This window comes from Salmo trutta, chromosome 20 (genome assembly GCF_901001165.1).
Source record: "Salmo trutta chromosome 20, fSalTru1.1, whole genome shotgun sequence".
In the NCBI taxonomy this organism is placed as follows: domain Eukaryota; kingdom Metazoa; phylum Chordata; class Actinopteri; order Salmoniformes; family Salmonidae; genus Salmo; species Salmo trutta.
The window spans coordinates 10,917,521-10,933,007 of record NC_042976.1 but is presented as its reverse complement, the minus strand read 5'-3'; the positions used below and the strand labels follow the sequence as shown (position 1 = coordinate 10,933,007).

At 47.3% G+C, this 15,487-nt stretch overlaps 1 long non-coding RNA gene and 1 pseudogene across 1 annotated transcript; one reads left to right on the top strand and one right to left on the bottom strand.

Annotated features, from left to right (window-relative positions):
• Positions 1–10,502, bottom strand: part of LOC115156289 (kinesin heavy chain-like) — a 54,069-nt pseudogene extending 43,567 nt beyond the window's left edge.
• A 2,982-nt stretch (positions 10,503–13,484) lies between these two features.
• Positions 13,485–14,352, top strand: LOC115155537 (uncharacterized). The gene is made up of 3 exons (XR_003868100.1): positions 13,485–13,679; positions 13,780–13,948; positions 14,260–14,352. It is a non-coding gene; the product is annotated as an uncharacterized LOC115155537 (long non-coding RNA).
• The last annotated feature ends 1,135 nt before the right edge of the window (positions 14,353–15,487 follow it).

Sequence of the window (15,487 nt, the reverse complement as noted above, 5' to 3'; positions counted from 1 at the left end):
TGGAATCTGGACACGGGTTACTAATCTGGACGATAAAAAGCAAGCACTTGTGGTGGTATTATTGCTTGAGGGAAGAGCGAGAGATACAGCACTGGAAATATCCCTGGAGGATTTGAACAAGGTTGACGGTATGGGAACTGATCAGAGCACTGGATTCTGTGTTTCTTAAAGAAGAGAAAGGCTGTGCCTACGAGGCATATTCAAACTTTGACAGTGTTACTAGAGACATTTCGGTTGCAATGACGGACTACATAATTGATTTCGAACAGAGGTACAACAGGATGCGCAAGTACAAGAAAGATTTTTGGTGAAAAGACGTCAGTCGGGCCAATAACATGGAATGCAAGTGAGTGACGCAGCATATTACACTGAGCAGCAGAGAAAAGGCGCCAACAGGTCACGTTCTCAATACAACCAGACGAGGGCGTCATTGCCCGGCACAAATCCACTGGACAGGTATGGAAGGAGATCAAAATGTCAAAATGTTTGATTTCTGGTTCCAACCGCTGTGTCTTTGTGAGACTCAGAGTAGGTGAACGGATGATCTCCACATGTGTGGTTCCCACCGTGAAGCATGGAGGAGGTGGTGTGATGGTGTGGGGGTGCTTTGCTGGTGACACTGTCAGTGATTTATTTAGAATTCAAGGCACACTTGAATTTTACCCTCTCGGCAGTGGCCCACAGACGCCTCTCCAGCTTGGGAAGCTCGCAGTGCAGGTCGGCGTTATCACGCACCAACTGGAGAGACGAGTCACGGGGGATATGAAGTTCTGTTATGTGTTTTAAGTTTCAAGTTTTATTCTCGCAGGTACAGTGAAATGCCTTTCTTGCCAGCTCTTTCCAAACAATGCAGTAATCAATATCAGAAGTACTATAAAATCAAGTAGAACAAAAACACACGAGAACTAGAAAAAAAAAAAAACATTTACCATATTTCCAATGTGCAGAGATACTGGAGTGATAGAGGTAGGTATGTATAGGGGTAAGGTGTCTAGGCATCAGGATTTATGATGAACAGAGTAGCAGCAGCATATATGAGGATTGAATGTGAGTGTGTATGCTTGTGTATATAGTATGTATGAATGTGTGTGTGTCTGTATGTATGTATGTATGTGTAACGGGTGTCGTGAGGATCAGACCAAAACGCAGCGGGAACGTGCATACTCATCTTTTTAATGTGAAGAAGGAAAAACAAACAAATCACGTACACAAAACAAACAAACGACACTAACAGTCCTATCAGGTGCTCAGACACTAAACAGGAGACAACTACCCACAAATACCATAGAACAAACACCCCTCTTAAATAAGACCTTCAATTAGAAGCAACGAGAGGCAGCTGCTTGCAATGGAAGGTCAACCCCATTAACTAAACATAGACATAGAACGACTAGAACTAACATAGAAATAAACTAACAAGAACATAGCCCAAAAACCCCGGAACAGTCTAAACAAACACCCCTCTTACATAATAACATAACCCAACAATCCCCGAACCACATAAAACAAACACCCCCCTGCCACGTCCTGACCAAACTACAATAACAATTAACCCCTTTACTGGTCAGAACGTGACAGTATGTATGTATGTATGTATGTATGTATGTATGTATGTATGTATGTATGTATGTATGTATGTATGTATGTATGTATGTATGTATGTATGTATGTATGTATGTATGTATGTATGTATGTATGTATGTATGTATGTATGTATGTATGTATGTATGTATGTATGTGTGTGTGTGTGTGTCGTACCTGTTTATGGACCTTGGTGAGCTGCTCCAGGTTGTTCTCCAGGAAGGTAATCCTCTGTCTCTGAGCCAGACTACCCCCAGCCTCATCATTATCCATCTCTGCACTCTGATTGGACAGAAACAGGGAAGTGACTTCACACAACATACTTACTAACTGAATTCCTTGCATAACATAGGCCATGAACAAACCCCATCCAAGCAATTGCTTCACACAACTTACACATGAATAAATGTCAACATTCCCATATGGGACTTTAGTGTGAGAACAGACACATTAAGTTATTTCCTAAAGGAAACAACAGCCCAACACAAATCAGTAACAGCAAACGCCGTGTCATCAAATACAGCCTGCGGCGCTTTACACTGTGAGACCAGAGTGATGTCACCTTTCTCAGCAGGGAGGGACACACCACAACTGCTGACATTTACAATACATGTCTGAAAAAGTGGTTTCTAAAGTCTACTTGTTTTGTGGTTTGCCTTCCTCTTCTGGTCTTAGATAGTGATAACACTGAACCAAACAACATCCTGTTAGTTGTCAGCTGGTTTTAGATAGTGATAACACTGAACCAAACAACAGCCTGTTAGTTGTCAGCTGGTTTTAGATAGTGATAACACTGAACCAAACAACATCCTGTTAGTTGTCAGCTGGTTTTAGATAGTGATAACACTGAACCAAACAACATCCTGTTAGTTGTCAGCTGGTTTTAGATAGTGATAACACTGAACCAAACAACATCCTGTTAGTTGTCAGCTGGTTTTAGATAGTGATAACACTGAACCAAACAACATCCTGTTAGTTGTCAGCTGGTTTTAGATAGTGATAACACTGAACCAAACAACAGTCTGTTAGTTGTCAGCTGGTTTTAGATAGTGATAACACTGAACCAAACAACAGTCTGTTAGTTGTCAGCATAGACGCTGGATGATATAAGGCATACAGCGTGCCCACGAATGGGTGACTATGTGATAGTTTACAGAGTGGGAACATTGTAGCTGAGATTTACGGACATTTCTCCCCCAAATAGCCTATCCTTCCTGTACTTACCATGCTGATGAGGCAGGTCAGCTCTTGGATGAAGAGCCTGCACAGGTTGTGCAGAGGTCTGAAGCTCCTTGTCCTGGAGGAAGGGACAAATCTCTCATCGTCAATGAGTTCAACATCTATCAACACCTGAGATGTATTTTTTTTTTAAAAGCCAGCACAAGTAACAGTCAGATTGACTACATTATGTTAACTCCACTCAGCACAGTGTCTTCTAGACCCTTCAGAACCTCCTTGGCCTGCTCTCGCTTCTCATTGATGAAGCTACAGCAGAGACACGCAGAGGACTGATGGGGGTCGGACCATGTTATGACCATGCTATGGCCCATCTATACAGTCTAAACCTGGGGCGGTGGAGGGAGGGGTGGGGTGCTGCTAAGCTGATGTAACCGATGTGAAATGGCTAGTTAGTTAGCGGTGGTGCGCGCTAATAGCATTTCAATCAGTGACGTCACTCGCTCTGAGACTTGAAGTAGGGTTTCCCCTTGCGTCGCAAGGGCCGTGGCTCTTGTGGCGCGATGGGTAACGATGCTTCGGTGGGTGTCAGTTGTTGATGTGTGCAAGGGTCCCTGGTTCGAGCCTGGGTTGGGGCGAAGAGAGGGACGGAACCTACACTGTTACACTGACATATGGAATTGTTTTAATAAGGTCATACCAAGGACCATTTAGCTATTGGATGTTGAATTGTAAGACCCCTTGAAGTATGAAAAAAAAAATGGTTTGATGAAACATTGAATTTGGCCTTACTGCTATTAGCCCATACAAACACACTGAATAACACATTCACTACATGGAACAACAGACAGTCCACCAAAACATCTAAAGGAAGTTCGTCCTGAAGTGTCTGTTCTATATCTGAGAAATATAAAACAGATCAGGAAACTATTCATTTTTGTTATACTTCAGCCGAGTCCCAAGACGCGTGTGGGGGTTGTAGAGAACCCTGTCGTGTTCGTGAGAGTCACACCTTTCCATAGAGGGGTCATAATAGTTTTGTAGGCCAAACCGTTCAGATGCTACAGTGAGAAGACTGATTTTCGGGATGACAAACACTGCTTTAGCTCTGCCACCTTTCACTGCAGTTGCGGAAGTGGTGGATTGAGACACATCCAATCCCCAGCTTAAAATGGATTTTGATGGATATTTATTTCTTATGCCAATTAGATTTCTGTGGGGCTGCAGAAATCGACTCTAGGGGGTTATGACCACGTTATGATTATGCTATGACCATTTCTGAGGAGAACCAAACAGAGCTGTGGCAGCTACTGTAATAAATAGACTTGCACAAGTTTCTGCAGTTGCTCGTCCTTCTGCTGCTCCTCAGCCTTCAGTTTGTCATAGTCTGACTGCAGCTTCCTCTGTTCCAGCTGAAGGCCCTGGTTCAGACTAGAGGAGAGCAGATGGGTTGTATACAGTAGAGTACAAATCAATGCTATACTGTACATGCCGTAATTATCTCCTGGGACTGTGTTCACTTCCTGAAATGAGACTTGAAAAAGACCTGCCAATGAAATAAATAAAATCTCTCTTACTCCTTGAGCTCCTCCAAGACCCTCTGCTCGATCTCATCTCTCCGACGGGACAGCTGCTTCTGATGGACCTCTCTATGGTTCTCCATCTGTTCCTCTAGGGTCTTCAATAGGGTGCAGAAGGGAACACAGGGTCAAGGGTCAAGTTGAATTGATTTACCTTTCTCAGGAATTTGAAGAGTGGGGGAAAAAAGAAAGGGGGATAAAGGGGGAGGGATGGGAGGAGGGGAGATAGATAGAGAGATCTTTACCTTCATCTCTACTGCATCCTGCAGTTTGGTCAGGTGCTCCTTCTGTTTATCCATCACATGCACCTCCTTCATTTTGTCTGTGGAGACAAAGCAAGCGACATTGTTTGTTTTGTTCATGTGACGTAATGATTGATGACAGGCTTGTTTGTGTTTGGGGGTCTCTCTGCGTTTCTCAGCCTGTGTGCGTAGAGCCTGAACCTCCTCCACGAGGAAGCCCTGGGTCTCCTCTAGCTGTCTCTTCTTCTGCTCTACGTTCTGCATGGAGTCTGTCAGAGACGTGATCTTAGCCTGGTGCTGCATGGAGGACCCCATCAGGCAGGGACAACAGCTGAGGAAAAGAATGCTGACACTGTCTCTCTTTCCAACCAAGCTGCAAGAACACAATAGTCTACTGAATAAAGGAAAATATTCCATACTCTTTTTTCAAGATATCGAAATGGATGTTAAATCCACTTCCTGGTTACCTGGGCGATGAGTAACTGACAGGAGGCCAGCTCCTTCTCATTGGCCTGCATCCTGCGGGAGGTGTCGGCCAGGGAGCTCTCCAGCTGCGGTTCACCAGAGACTTTACCTCTGATTTCATCTTACTGATGTAGAGACGAGCCATGGTGAACTCCTCCTCAATGACCTCATTCACCTCCATCATCTGAAGAGCAGAGAGATCAGGACTGAGTGTGTGTGTGTGCGTGTGTATGATTACCTGTTACAAACAGTTTATGTCTGTCTAAATAACAGTGTGTATATGTGTGTATGATTCTAATTGCGTAATTGTTTAATTGTGTGTCCTTATAGCCTTGAGGTCACTGGTGCCGATGATGCCTCCTATCTCACTGAGGTCTCGGAGCAGTAGACTGAGAATCTCTACTGCTCTCTTCTTATGATGACTACTGAGCTCCTGTAGACTGGTCAGCTCCCTCTGTAACCGCGCCAGAGTGGTCTGAGACACACAGGCAACATTGACGGATTTAAAAGTGGACAGATGAGTGGACCTACAGAGTACTTAGATTATGACCCCAGCCCTACCTTTTCCACAAATCCTCTCAGCTGTACACAACAGTAATCTTTACTCCTACACATAACTTGTCGTATGTCCTCCTCACTGCGCCCTCCTCACCTGTTCAAAGTGACTTCCAAACCTGTCAACCTTGACAGTGACACATCAATGTAAACAGTATATTCACTTTATGTGGGCCATGCGGAAATCAAACCTATAACCAGAACTATTAGAACCCATCTCGTTTCCTCCCAGAGTGACTCACAGTCTTCTGGTTGAGCTCCTCACTGAGCTGGTTGTTGGAGCGGTTCTCGTTCTCCCCCTCCTGGCTCTTGTGGTCGTAGTTAACAGCCAGTTCTTCCAGGGCCTGCAGAACCTCCTTTACCTCTTCCTTGGCCGCCTCGTTCTCCCTCTGCAGACGGGACAGGTCCTCCTGGAGTTCTCATAGTCCTTACGGGTCGAAGCCAGCAGCTGGATGTACAGGAAGGTGAGATGAGTAAATAACACATACATACACACACACACACACACACACACACACACACAGGCGAATACATACAGGCGAATACATACAGGCGAACACACACAGGTGAACACACACAGGTGAACACATTCAGGTAAATACACACAGGTGAATACACACAGGTGAATACACACAGGTGAATACATACAGGTGAACACACACAGGTGAACACACACAGGTGAATACACACAGGTGAATACACCCAGGTGAATACACACAGGTGAACATACAGGTGAACACACACAGGTGAACACACACGTGAACACACACAGGTGAACACACAGGGAGGGGGGGAGGGAGGGGGGGAGGGAGGGAGGGAGGGAGGGGGGGGGGGGAGGGAGGGAGGGGGGGAGGGAGGGGGGAGGGAGGGAGGGAGGGGGGGAGGGGGGAGGGAGGGAGGGAGGGAGGGGGGGAGGGAGGGAGGGGGGAGGGGGGGGAGGGAGGGAGGGAGGGAGGGGGGGAGGGGGGAGGGAGGGAGGGAGGGAGCGGGGGAGGAGAGACAGGGGGAGGGAGGGAGGGAGGGGGGGAGGGAGGGAGGGAGGGAGGGAGGGAGGGGGAGGGAGGGAGGGAGGGGGGGAGGGAGGGGGGGAGGGGGGGAGGGAGGGAGGGAGGGAGGGTGAGGGAGGGAGGGGGGGAGGGAGGGAGGGAGGGAGGGAGGGGGGGAGGAGAGACAGGGGGAGGGAGGGAGGGAGGGGGGGGAGGGAGGGAGGGAGGGGGGGAGGGAGGGAGGGAGGGAGGGTGAGGGAGGGAGGGAGGGGGGGGAGGGGGGGAGGGAGGGAGGGAGGGAGGGAGGGTGAGGGAGGGAGGGGGGGAGGGAGGGAGGGAGGGAGGGAGGGAGCGGGGGAGGAGAGACGGGGGGAGAAATGGAATGACAGAGGCAGGAGGGAGACAGGAGGGAGGAAGGGGGAGAGGGAGGAGGGAGGAGAGAGGGATGGAGGGAGGGAGCGGGGGAGGAGAGACAGGGGGAGAAATGGAATGACAGCGGCAGGAGGGAGACAGGGGGAGGAAGGGGAGAGGGAGGAGAGAGGGAGGGAGGGAGCGGGGGAGGGAGGGAGCGGGGGAGGAGAGACGGGGGGAGAAATGGAATGACAGAGGTAGGAGGGAGACAGGAGGGAGGAAGGGGGAGAGGGAGGAGGGAGGGGAGAGGGAGGAGGGAGGAGAGAGGGAGGGAGGGAGCGGGGGAGGAGAGACGGAGGGAGGGAGCGGGGGAGGAGAGACGGGGGGAGAAATGGAATGACAGCGGCAGGAGGGAGACAGGGGGAGGAAGGGGAGAGGGAGGAGAGAGGGAGGGAGGGAGCGGGGGAGGGAGGGAGCGGGGGAGGAGAGACGGGGGGAGAAATGGAATGACAGAGGTAGGAGGGAGACAGGAGGGAGGAAGGGGGAGAGGGAGGAGGGAGGGGAGAGGGAGGAGGGAGGAGAGAGGGAGGGAGGGAGGGAGCGGGGGAGGAGAGACGGAGGGAGGGAGCGGGGGAGGAGAGACGGGGGGAGAAATGGAATGACAGAGGCAGGAGGGAGACAGGAGGGAGGATGAGAAGGGGGAGGGAGGAGAGAGGGAGGGAGGGGGCAGCAGTGGTTAGAGTGATGGACCTCAACCAAACATGTAAGTTGTGGGTTATGGAGAGGGGCAGCAGGGACAGCACTGACAGATTTTAGGTCACTAAATGTGCCTACACATCCTTATCACATTCATCAAGTGAGTGTGTGAGAAAATGCACTAAATAAACTGTACAGAAACCTAGTTCAGAGGAGAACAATATCTGCTATCTGTGTCTACGATCCTTCCATTCCGTCTTTCATGATTTGTTAGTTGTATTGAAAAGCGCAATACAAATAAAGTTATTATTATTATTATAAATACAACACATCCTAGCACAAACCACTAACATTTCTCCAGGATCCAGGGATATATTGGGACATGATTATGAGGCAACTTCTTAGGGATCGGCGTCCCGTTAACGGGACAGTTGTAAATCATGCAGCGTTTTATGTCAAGATCACAGATTTTAGAGAAACAACAAATGTCGGTACATATAAGCGTTTTATATCGGCTGAAAGCTTCAATTCTTGTTAATATAACTGCACTGTCCAATTTACAGTAGCTATTACTGCGAAAAAAATGAAATGTTATTGTTTGAGGAGAGCTCTTAACAACAAAACACTTTTTTCAACGCGATAGGTTTGATAAATTCACCTCTGAATGTGAAATGTGTACTTACATTCTGAAATCTTGCTCTGATTTATCATCCAAAGGGTCCCAGAGATAACATGAAGTGTCGTTTTGTTAGATAAAATAATTTTTCATATCCTAAAAAGGTCCATATAGCACGCGCAATCGATTTTGTATTTCCACTCGTTCAATTTGCAATGAAAGGAATCTGTGAAAATCGCACCCTAAATGTTGTTTGAACGAGTCAAATCACGTTCATCTCTATTCCTCAGAGATCCTAGAAGGTAACAAGACTTCACTATTTCATTGGGGGTGTAGTATATCCTATAGGACACCATATTTGGTCAGAGAGCGACGCCTTCATGGCACACAGATGACGCGGGTGGCCATCACTTGAAGGACTTTATCTTTGACAAATAAGCACCAATCGGGGTCAAACAAAGCTAGCTAGATAGCCGGAAACCCCGTCTCGGTCGCAAAATGTAGGCACTAACCTTTTGCGACAGCATGCCTTTTCCTTTTGGACACAACGTATAAGAATATTCAGAGTTATGAAGTTATGAAAACTGGTTGTTTTGCAAATGTTGAAATTATAATATGGCTACTAATACTTGAAAAGCTAAATCAAAGTCCGAGTATACAGATTTGACGATATTCTTGCAGAAAAATGGAAACGATTTGTCCAAATGTACCTGGGGACTTGGTATTCTTGTTCACTCATTTTTCAAGTTATCCATCTGAAACTTTGCACATACACTGCTGCCATCTTGTGGACACTATCGGAATTACAACCAGATTGATGGCTATAACTATGACCTTTTTCTTGCATTTCAAAGATGGTGGTAGAAAAAGACAGGTTGGTTTTTCTTTGTATTATCTTCTACCAGATCTATTGTGTTTTATTCTCCTACATTCAATTCACATTTCCACAAACTCGAAAGTGTTTCCTTTCAAATGGTACCAATAATATGCATATCCTTGCTTCAGGGCCTGAGCTACCGGCAGTTAGATATGGGTATGTCATTTAGGCAAAAAAATTTAAAAAGGGGGCTATCCTTAATAATCTCCGACCGTGTCGACCAGCCAAACACCACCACACTCTGAAATAATCAACACCACACATAATGGTCTCAGAGCAGAAAGGAGGGATGAGGCTGTGCTGGGCAGCTCTCATGTAGACCCTGAGATAAGACGGGAAAGCAAGGGATGGGGTTGTGGGGAGGAGGGTGGAGGTAGAGTTACGAGAGGACAGAGAGAGTGGGGAGGTAGACTTACGAGAGGACAGAGAGAGTGGGGAGGAAGGGGGAGGTAGAATTACCAGAGGACAGAGAGAGTGGGGAGGAAGGGGGAGGTAGAGTTACCAGAGGACAGAGAGAGTGGGGAGGAAGGGGGAGGTAGAGTTACCAGAGGACAGAGAGAGTGGGGAGGAAGGGGGAGGTAGAGTTACCAGAGGACAGAGAGAGTGGGGAGGAAGGGGGAGGTAGAGTTACCAGAGGACAGAGAGAGTGGGGAGGAGGGGGGAGGTGAGTTACCAGAGGACAGAGAGAGTGGGGAGGAAGGGGGAGGTAGAGTTACCAGAGGACAGAGAGAGTGGGGAGGAAGGGGGGAGGTAGAGTTACCAGAGGACAGAGAGAGTGGGGAGGAAGGGGGAGGTAGAGTTACCAGAGGACAGAGAGAGTGGGGAGGAAGGGGGGAGGTAGAGTTACCAGAGGACAGAGAGAGTGGGGAGGAAGGGGGGAGGTAGAGTTACCAGAGGACAGAGAGAGTGGGGAGGAAGGGGGGAGGTAGAGTTACCAGAGGACAGAGAGAGTGGGGAGGAAGGGGGAGGTAGAGTTACCAGAGGACAGAGAGAGTGGGGAGGAGGGGGGAGGTAGAGTTACCAGAGGACAGAGAGAGAGGGGAGGAGGGGGGAGGTAAAGTTACCAGAGGACAGAGAGAGAGGGGAGGAAGGGGGAGGTAGAGTTACCAGAGGACAGAGAGAGAGGGGAGGAAGGGGGAGGTAGAGTAGAACCTAGCCAGGGTTCCAGAGGGGCCATGGTGTATCTGTTACCTTAATGTGGAACCTAGCCAGGGTTTCAGAGGGGCCATGGTGTATCTGTTACCTTAATGTGGAACCTAGCCAGGGTTCCAGAGGGGCCATAGTGTGTCTGTTACCTTAATGTGGAACCTAGCCAGGGTTCCAGAGGGGCCATGGTGTGTCTGTTACCTTGATGTGGAACTCCAGGTTCTCGTCCATGGACTAGATGTGGTCAAAGATGTCCCTGCTGATACGGGGGATAATACCCATCTGCTGGGAGTCATGTAGCTTGCCCTGGGAAAAAACACACTCCTGATCAAATAAACAAGATAGACGACAACACTTAGCATTCCCAAAAGTTGAAATGGCAAGTAGCAATACAGATTCATTACAGAGGGAAAAAGCACTCACCATTTCTCCTCAAACAAAGGCCTTAACCCTCTTAGCTTTCATAAGGCCTGGGTCCTCATATTGATCAGAAATACACATGCTACCTCAAGGGGGTTTCATTAGAAGCTCCTTTGCCAGCCTGAATTTCCTTTACTTTAGTCCCCTCATCCCCCACCTCAATTTCATTCAGTCTTACCTCTCCTTATCCAGCCCAAACATAATAAAAATGATATTGACTTGACAATAAAAATGTAATGGACTATCACAGTCTGTCATTCGCCTCAGGGCTGATGCCATTCATATGGTAATATGATGCTGGCTAGGTAGACAAGGATAGGGAGATGTATAATAGCATCATAGATTAAGCACATAACAAGGATAGTTTTACATTCTGGTCAGGCTGGCAGCGTGGAAGCTAATCATACTGCCACCATCGCTTCCCCGCCCTTCCATTAGCTGCTGAGGAATAATGGAAGAAATGTTTTCCAATTTTATCCTGAGGCTTGCTGAAGGCTCTCTGGGCTGTTTCCAGGGCAACGGCTGCAGCTGAATAGGAGGCTATTGTATGTATGTGTAATCGCATGGTGGCACATCATGTGAACCGTGGCAGAGTAACACCTCACTGCTATTTTGGCGTGCCGTCTGGCAAAGGCAGTCAGCCTAAATAAAGGTATGCCAGTAAGGAAGACGCAGCAGGAGGGAAGGACTGTTGGGAATGTTCTTCCGCAACACCAGCATGAGAGAGATTCTTGCTGAAAAGTCTGTTGTTGGTGATTTATTGTATATGCATACTGACTGGCACCTCCCTTAAATGAAGCAAACATGTTTGACAATCTCAAGTGCTGCCTGAGTAACTACAGCACAATGTCGATCCGCCTGTAAAAAACATGTTTCTGCAACACTATGTTAAATCGTCTAAAAACTCGCTTTTGAAATCATGTTAGGATTATGACTGAGGTAATCATCTTAAAGGGATAGTTCATGCAAAAAAAATATATATATATACTGCTAAAAAAAATAAAGGGAACACTTAAACAACACAATGTAACTCCAAGTAAATAACACTTCTGTGAAATCAAACTGTCCACTTAGGAAGCAACACTGATTGACAATAAATTTCACATGCTGTTGTGCAAATGGAATAGACAACAGGTGGAAATTATAGGCAATTAGCAAGCCACTCCCAATAAAGGAGTGGTTCTGCAGGTGGTGACCACAGACCACTTCTCAGTTCCTATGCTTCCTGGCTGATGTTTTGGTCACTTTTGAATGCTGGCGGTGCTTTCACTCTAGTGGTAGCATGAGATGGAGTCTACAACCCACACAAGTGGCTCAGGTAGTGCAGCTCATCCAGGATGGCACATCAATGCGAGCTTTGGCAAGAAGGTTTGCTGTGTCTGTCAGCGTAGTGTCCAGAGCATGGAGGCGCTACCAGGAGACAGGCCAGTACATCAGGAGACGTGGAGGAGGCCGTAGGAGGGCAACAACCCAGCAGCAGGACCGCTACCTCCGCCTTTGTGCAAGGAGGAGCAGGAGGAGCACTGCCAGAGCCCTGAAAAATGACCTCCAGCAGGCCACAAATGTGAATGAGTCTGCTCAAACGGTCAGAAACAGACACCATGAGGGTTGTATGAGGGCCCGATGTCCACAGGTGGGGGTTGTGCTTACAGCCCAACACCGTGCAGGACGTTTGGCATTTGCCAGAGAACACCAAGATTGGCAAATTCGCCACTGGCGCCCTGTGCTCTTCACAGATGAAAGCAGGTTCACACTGAGCACGTGACAGACGTGACAGTCTGGAGACGCCGTGGAGAACGTTCTGCTGCCTGCAACATCCTCCAGCATGACCGGTTTGGCGGTGGGTCAGTCATGGTGTGGGGTGGCATTTCTTTGGGGGGCCGCACAGCCCTCCATGTGCTCACCAGAGGTAGCATGACTGCCATTAGGTACCGAGATGAGATCCTCAGACCCCTTGTGAGACCATATGCTGGTGCGGTTGGCCCTGGGTTCCTCCTAATGCAAGACAATGCTAGACCTCATGTGGCTGGAGTGTGTCAGCACTTCCTGGAAGAGGAAGGCATTGATGCTATGGACTGGCCCGCCCGTTCCCCAGACCTGAATCCAATTGAGCACATCTGGGACATCATGTCTCGCTCCATCCACCAACGCCACGTTGCACCACAGACTGTCCAGGAGTTGGCGGATGCTTTAGTCCAGGTCTGGGAGGAGATCCCTCAGGAGGCCATCCGCCACCTCATCAGGAGCATGCCCAGGTGTTGTAGGGAGGTCATACAGGCACGTGGAGGCCACACACACTACTGAGCCTCATTTTGACTTGTTTTAAGGACATTACATCAAAGTTGGATCAGCCTGTAGTGTGGTTTTCCACTTTAATTTTGAGTGTGACTCCAAATCCAGACCTCCATGGGTTGATAAATTGGATTTCCATTGATTATTTTCGTGTGATTTTGTTGTCAGCACATTCAACTATGTAAAGATAAAAGTATTTAATAAAATTATTTCATCCATTCAGATCTAGGATGTGTTATTTTAGTGTTCCCTTTATTTTTTTGAGCAGTGTATATATATATATATATATATATATATGTGTATGTGTTAAATTACCCTTACCTTGAGTTGTGTCTTAAGGTCCATGGTGACAGAATCCACAATAATCCATTATTTACTTCTGGCTACAGCCTGGATTTAGCATATTAGCATCGTCAGATTTAATGAATGGAAAGAGCCGAACCGATGTTAGCAAACCTGCACTGCAAGACGAAACTTCTTCAAAAACGCTTCAAACTAAGTTTGGTAGAGTCAATACTCGCGAAGAACCTGTCCAGGTGTTCTTCCACGCGAGAAACATTTTAAATGCTCTGATACTTCCTATGGTTTACCGGTTCCTATGTTTATCTGGAAAGCAATCCGCGTCTAAGTGCCTGCCCCAGGAGGACATCATCAACGGAAGACACATACAGATGCCCTGTGCTGTTGCTACGTGAGGTAATAGTTTCAGTTCTGAGGAACTAAGTTCCAGCAATTATTTTAGCAGTATAAACATTTTTTAAAAATCCCTGCTAACTCCACTAACTACCGAATTTAGTGTGTTTCTGATGAAGTCTCGGCTTGCAGTGCAGCTTTGCTAACATCGGTCCGGCTGTTGCCATTCATGAAATCTGATGATGCTAGTATGCCAACTCTAGGCTGTAGACAGAAGTACATAATGGATTATTGTGGATTCTGTCACCATGGGCCTTCAAACACAAATCAAGGTAAGGGTAATTTAATCCAAATATAGATTTTGCATGAACTATTCCTTTAAACTCCAGTCACTACCAGCTCAGCCAATGGGTCACTAGATCACCTACAGATGCAGGCAGCGAGGCCAAAAGTTAAACCTGATTCTAGTCTGTACCTCTGGCTCCTCTTTAAACGGTTTTATGTCCCATGAGCCTCTCCTTTGTACTGGCTTGTAAAACTCCATACAATTAGCTGCTAATGGTTATACTTGCACAGTAGCTTCACTGAAGCCCAATGTCTGCTGTCCTTAATCTAATCTCTAAAATAATCTCTTTGGTTCCAGCACAAATCCCAGTGAGGCATCAAAATGTCCTTCTGATTTACCTCCATGGTCTGGGTCTTTCCTGATGAGGTCTGGCCATAGGCAAAGATTGTTCCATTGTACCCACCCAGCACATCTCCAAAATGCAGAAACTGGGGTTACGGCTTTCATAATAGCTCTGGACCTGAGTTGATATGATGATGAAATGACGGTGAGGAGGTCAGATAAAGAGACTGCGGGACAGAGTGACTCTGACCTTTGACGATCTGCTTGGCACAGGCATCGTAGACTTGCTCCTGGGCTGTGTTGGGTGGCAGGACTCGGTCAAACACATAGGGTTTACTCTGCAAGGGACGAAATAAAGCAACTGTCAATAGTGTAATTTCACCGTTAGTCCATTCCTGAGGAACCGTTGTAACCGTTGCAACTGAATGTAAGAACATGAATAAAGCCTAAACATTTTCCACCTCAGACATTTTGTCACTGTTGAATCTTTTGACTGCAAGCAGGGTCTGACAAGGTGAGAAAATAGTCTGTATTGCATCAAGCAAGGTTCCATGACTGTGGTGACCTTGTTCCCTCCAGATCTCTTTCAGAGTAAGTGTGTCTAGAGTAAGTGTGTCACAGTGTAAGTGTGTCACACTAAACCAGTCTCCTCTTGCTCTGAGGTACAGCCGGAGCAACTCTAAACTGACCTCAGATCAGTTATTCTGTCTGTCTAGGAGGTGTCACACTAAACCAGTCTCCTCCTGCTCTGAGGTACAGCCGGAGCAACTCTAAACTGACCTCAGATCAGTTATTCTGTCTGTCTAGGAGGTGTCACACTTAACCAGTCTCCTCCTGCTCTGAGGTACAGCCGGAGCAACTCTAAACTGACCTCAGATCAGTTATTCTGTCTGTCTAGGAGGTGTCACACTAAACCAGTCTCCTCCTGCTCTGAGGTACAGAGGGAGCAACTCTAAACTGACCTCAGATCAGTTATCCTGTCACAACAGTACGCCTGTCTGATTATTCACTTAGTATAGGACAGATAACCTGTCTCGTTACACTGTGGCTGTTACAGATACAGGTATCCTGTGTGTATTTGTTTTCTCTCCTTCCGCCCTAGTCACAGGTGGCAGTCATCAGTCGCCAATCTGTCGCCAATCTGAAGACACACCTGCTCCTTTTCTCTTACCCAATCACATCCCCTTTCCCTTGGTTTAAAAGAAACCCAATCAGTTGTCTCTGGAGCTATCGCTCTTTTGTT